Source organism: Mastomys coucha, unplaced genomic scaffold (assembly GCF_008632895.1).
Source record: "Mastomys coucha isolate ucsf_1 unplaced genomic scaffold, UCSF_Mcou_1 pScaffold15, whole genome shotgun sequence".
Taxonomy (NCBI): Eukaryota; Metazoa; Chordata; class Mammalia; order Rodentia; family Muridae; genus Mastomys; species Mastomys coucha.
Genome location: NW_022196897.1, coordinates 36,846,736 through 36,852,458, shown reverse-complemented (window position 1 = coordinate 36,852,458; position 5,723 = coordinate 36,846,736).

The window sequence follows — 5,723 nt, the reverse complement described above, 5'->3', positions numbered from 1 at the left end:
AGACTCTGATATTTTAAAAAATTCCTTAGCTGATTCTGATGACCAGAACATCTGATTCAAAATGTACTCTGGGTCCCCTACTCAAGGTTTGGCTCCTAAGAATTGCTGGCCCATCAGCTCAGAAAGAATTAAATAGCAGACCGTCCTGAGCCTGTGTCAGCGTCATCCCCAGCCTGTGCGCACAGAAAGAGTGCCTGGCTGACGCAGTTCTCGCTGTGAGACTGGAGATGCTTTAGGTTTTAATTTAAGAGCTCTTTTGAAAATCCACTGTGTTACCCACCCCCACTTCCCAGGACGCAGCATACCCAGACGTCAGCTCCAGAAACCAGGTCCAATTCTGGAGGCTGCAGCAGCCTGGGGAGCCATCCAAGGTGTCCTTGCAGGCAGGCAGTCACAGTTGGTAAATCCACACTTGCATCGGGGTCTCGGTGTTTCATGGGAACAGCTCTCTCACTGACAATTTTCAATTTGCTCTCATTTAATGAGGCTTCAAGGAAGGCTGCTATGTGGTGGGGGAGGGGCCCCACTCTGCTTTGTGGTGCTCTACTGACAGATCTGTGGCTTTAGAAGCCTGAGCTGTATTCCCCAACCTCCAGCAAATAGCTTTCTCTAAAATAATACCTGTCTTGATGTTCCTCCCTGTGATGTTTATAGCACCTTACAACAAGCCCCAGTGATCCATATTTATTCTAGAATCAGATCCCTGCTATTACTTGGTTGAGGTAGGGAGGAGAGGGATTTCATGAATGACTCCATGGAGCACTTAGATTGTCATCATCACTGGAGTGTCAAAAGCACTGTATGTTTGTTTCCAGCCATCAGGCTCTGCAGAATAGAACATTAAAGATTGTTTCAGGAAAACCAAATGATCCTTACCAAGAGCCACTCTCTCCAGAAAGCTCAGCACCCTGTTCATCAGAACAGAGCCAAGGGCTAGTGGTACCTCAGGGATGGGTGGGGTCTTGAGGGCACACACCCAGAGGGATGGCTTTCAAGGGTGGTCCATGGGCTGCTAGCATGAGCATCACCTGGAACATGGCAGAAACGAAACTCCTCAGCCTGTCTCAGATCTCCTACAGCAGAGTCTCTGTGGCTGGGGTCTAGCTTTTTGTGTTTTCACAAGCCCTCCAGGGGATTCTGAGGGATTCTGAGTCACTGATAGCATCTTGGAACGTCTATCTCTCTAGGAAAAAAATGTGACCCTCCCACCCCCAACCCCCGATTTACAAGCAAGAGACTGGTGGAGAAGAGCCCCAATGCAATTAGTTCCTGGTCATTTCTTTGCTGGCATGTAGGGGTGTGTGTGAGCTGGGCAGGTGAAAGTTGAAAGCAAAGCTTGACTGACCGCTGGCTGCTGTTCCAGGGGACTTCTGGAAGAATGAGTCAGAACCAGTGACATAGCAGCTGCATAAGCAGTGCCCCTCCTCCAGATGCACCAGCTCTGCAGACACACCTAGGAAGGATACTGGAGGAATGGGAAAGCTAGGGAAGTAGAATGGTAAGCAGCAAGTGGGGGTGGGGATGTCAGGAAGCCTTCTCAGCCCATAGAAACAGACTGAACCTCAGCCCTTGCTGACTGCCGGGAGCAATATACACAACATCATGGGGCCTTGCTCAGGAGTGTAAAAAAACAAGAAGAGTTTCATCCTCAATGCAGAGAGACATGGAGAAAAGCAGGTTGGTGGTGTGGAGATGAGCCCCTAAATCAGGGTACTCTTACAGTGTAAGAGTTTGGAAACTCTTGGAAAGATGCGTTAACACAGAGATGACTATGAAGAAAAAGAAGTTTATTGGGTCTGTGGATTCCAGGGGTGTGGGAAGCTGGGGGTGGGGGCTTGGTATCATATAAGGACTCTGGGAAGCCAGGCGAGGGAGAAAGCCTAATTAAAGCCTTCCTTGGACTCCCTGCCTTTCTGCACGGTGTGGTGGGTGGGGCAGGGCCCACAGTGAATCATCCCCCTAGAGCTGGGTCTGGAGGCTGCCTTGGGTTATCTGCCTTCTGGCCCTGCAGTGATTAGAGCAGGTGAAAGGTAACTCCATCCTGAGATAAGCAAAGAGAGATGAGGTAGACTCTGCCTGGCTGGTGTGTCTGTAGAAGGGAACTTCCCCGTGGGGGCATCTCTAGGAACCCACACAGCAGAGTTTCTCTTTCCTGCACAAACAAAAGGTGGGTTAACACATGAAGTAATGAAGTGGGATTCTAAAAAGGCTCCTCCACATTGGCCACAGGCATCAGGATCTATAGAATCTGCATGGTCTCCAGCCCTCAAGCATTTGGGGCATGAGCAGCGTGATGGAGGGCCTGGATCTTTGCATCTTGATTTAGCTTGTTACATACATAAACTCGACAAAGGAAGCCGGTAGGAACCCATGTTGAGCACTGGCCAGGAGAGGCACTTAGAAAATGGCATATAAATCAGGATCTAAAAGGCTCTATAGGGGAGGCAGATGGTGAGAGGGCTGAAGAGAGATTTGCCTCAGTTTATACAGCTTGACAACAGCTGTGAGGCACAGGCACAGTTCATAGCTTTCTCGGGCTGCAGCAGCTCATGAGGCAGCAAGCCTACATAGAATCCTTTGACCCTCTTCTCTGCCAGAGACTGAAACTCTAAATAGAACCAAACCAGCAAGGAAGAACTGACCACAGTCTTCTACAAGCCCAGGGTCTGGGTACCTAGCACCCACATTTGAACAGCCCTCTCCTAGGCGTGCTCTTGTGTGGCCACCAGTTCTGGGAAGAGCGTGTGCTCCACAGGGATCCTCAAGGTTAGGTGTGCACAGCACTGTGAATAGAACTTAGCACAAAAGGTTTCTTGGCATGGGATCCCGGAGCCTTGGCACCATGTCAGCAGCAGGAACACAGCTCAGCTGATGGGGGTGTGGGAGGCACAGAGGGATGAAGGATCAGGGGCCAAAGCTTTTAGAGCAAGGAAAGAGGCCATGTTTTTGTCAGGCTCACTAATGGAACCCCAAGGTTGAGGAGGGCTGGAATGGGTGACCTGTAGGAACCCCAGAGGAAAGGTGCCAGGGCAGGCACTTCTTGCTCTGTCCAGAGGTGGGGCTTGGGGAGCCTGGCCTTGTGGCTGGAAACCCTGTATAACAGGCAATGAAGTTGTTTTCACACCTTAGGCAAAACTCATCCAAACAGATCAATAAGCGGAGAGCCGATGACCACAAAAATCTGACTAAAAGCCATTGGATAAAATCTTTGTGCCCTTGGCTTTGATAGTATATTCTTAGATAATAGGACCCAAATGCACAAGCAGCAACAATGATAATAAGCTAAACTTCAAAATTGAGGACTTAGGCACTGACATTCTCAAGGAAAGAGAAAATACAAGCTGAAGAGAGGAAATCTTCACAGGTCACATGAGGATCTAGTATGCATCCTAGGATGGATTATCACAGAGCCCAGTGTGGGGGCAGAGGCCTGGGTCTTAGCCAGGCTTACTATTGCTCTGATGAAACACCAGGACTAAAAAGCAAGTTGGGGAGGAAAGGATTTATCTGACTTACACCTCCATATTACTGTTCATCATCCAAGGAAGTCAGGACAGGAACTCAAACCAGGCAGGAACCTGGAAGCAGGAGCTGATGTGGAGGCCATAGAAGGGTGCTGCTTAGTGATTTGCTCTCCATGGCTTGCTCAGCCTGCTTGATTGCCTCTCTCTGTCTCTCTGTTTCTTCTTCTCCTTCTCCTCTTTTTCCTTCTTCTCCTCCTCCTCCTCCTCCTTCTTTTTCTTTCTTTATTTTTTCCTTTTTGGAACAGGGTTTCTCTGTGTCGCCTTGGCTGTCCTGGAACTCACTCTATAGACCAGGCTGGCCTCGAATGAATTCGGACTGCAGAAGCCTCCCTAGTGCACCTCCACTGCTGCTGGCTAGGCCAGCTTTCTTATAGAACCCAGGACCACCAGTCCAGGAATGGCCTCACCCACAACAGGCTGAGCCCTCCCTGAAAAATCAATAATTAAGAACCTCTCCTGCAGGCCTGGCTTTAGCTAGATCTTATGGAGGTACTTTCTTAATTGAAGTCCCTCCTCTCAAATGACTTTAGTTTGTGTCAAATTGACATAAAACTTTCCACCACAGCCTATGATCGCAGCGCTAAGGAAGCAGACATAGGATGACTTTAAATTTGAGGCCAACTCAGGCTACATAGTAAATCTTGTCTCAACAAACAGACAAAATTCCCATAATTAAAACAAAAAAGTGAACAAACACAGCCTTTAAAACAGGCAGAGGACTTGAACAGACCTTTCTCCAAAGAACACACAAAAATAGCCAGCAAGCACATTAAGTGTATTAAATTTCATTACTCATCGGGGAATGCAAATTAAACCCATAATGGCCATAATTTAAAAAAAAAAAAAGTAAATCTTGGCAGGGACATGGGGAAATTGGAAATCTTGTACATCGATGATAACAACATAATATGATTTGCTCATGGCTAGAAAGAGCTCGATGAGTCTTCAAAAAGTTAAATTAAACACAGTCAGAAACAAATACACATGTCTATGGTAGCATTATGCTAAAGGTGTAAATGATCCAAAATATCCCTCAACATATTAGTTACAAATTATATTACACATAATATATAGCCATAAAGGGGATGACTGTGCTGAGACATGTCACAACATTTATATCTTAAGAACATTGTGCCATGTAAAGGGTGAACAGACAATAGTTAAGGGGGCATAAAGTGTCCCTTAAATGTGAAAAGATGCTCAGTCTCCTTCATTATAAGAGAAATTAAACTTACAGGAGGAAACATGCCTTACCTCTCAGACTGGCTGGGATGGTTTGTATATGCTCAGCCTAGGGAGTGGCACTATTAGAAGGTGTGGCCCTGTTGGAGTAGGTGTGTCATTGTAGGTATGGACTCTAAGACCCTCACCCTAGATGCCTGGAAGCCAGTATTCTGCTAGCAGCCTTCAGATGAAGATGTAGAACTCTCAGCTCCTCCTGCACCATGCCTGCCTGGATGCTGCCATGCTCCCACCTTGATGATAATGGACTGAACCTTTGAACCTGTAAGCCAGCCCCAATTAAACATTGTCCTTTATAAGACTTGCATTGGTCATGCTATCTGTTCACAGCAGTAAAACCCTATCTAAGATACTGACAAAGATTCAAAAGTTTAAAAAAATATGTTGGTCATGACCTATAGAGTAGATACAAAAATATTACTGGCAAGTGTACACACAACATCTTTACTCTGTTCAGTCCCTCCCAAACTGCACTTGTATATGTCCTCTAACTCACAAATCCTGTTTGGGGGCTGCCACAGTCAGAGCTGTACACACTGGAACTTTGTGAAGATGGAGCTGACTAACAGTGGCCTGAGGTCTGTTCTCATAAGGCTGTTGGGAGCCCCCACAGGGCTCAACCATTCCATCTGGCAGAAGCAGAGTTTGAGACCAAGCCTAAGACAAGTTAGTATCCATTGCTTTCTCTCCATTGGTACATATTCAACACCCGTGGGGGAGCCATGCCTCTAAAATCTTTATGTTGTCAACAGTGCCCCAGGGTGTTTAAACACAGAGAATAGTCAATAGTTGATGAATAAAATGATAGACAAATAAACAGAGGAAGAAACAAGTCCCTTTGGTCTGATTTCCACTGTGATCACTTCATTAATTTTTCTTTCTTTGATGTTTCTTAACCAAGAAGACTCTCACACCAGATAACTTATGTGGTTCAAGCTTACTTTGAACTCATACTGA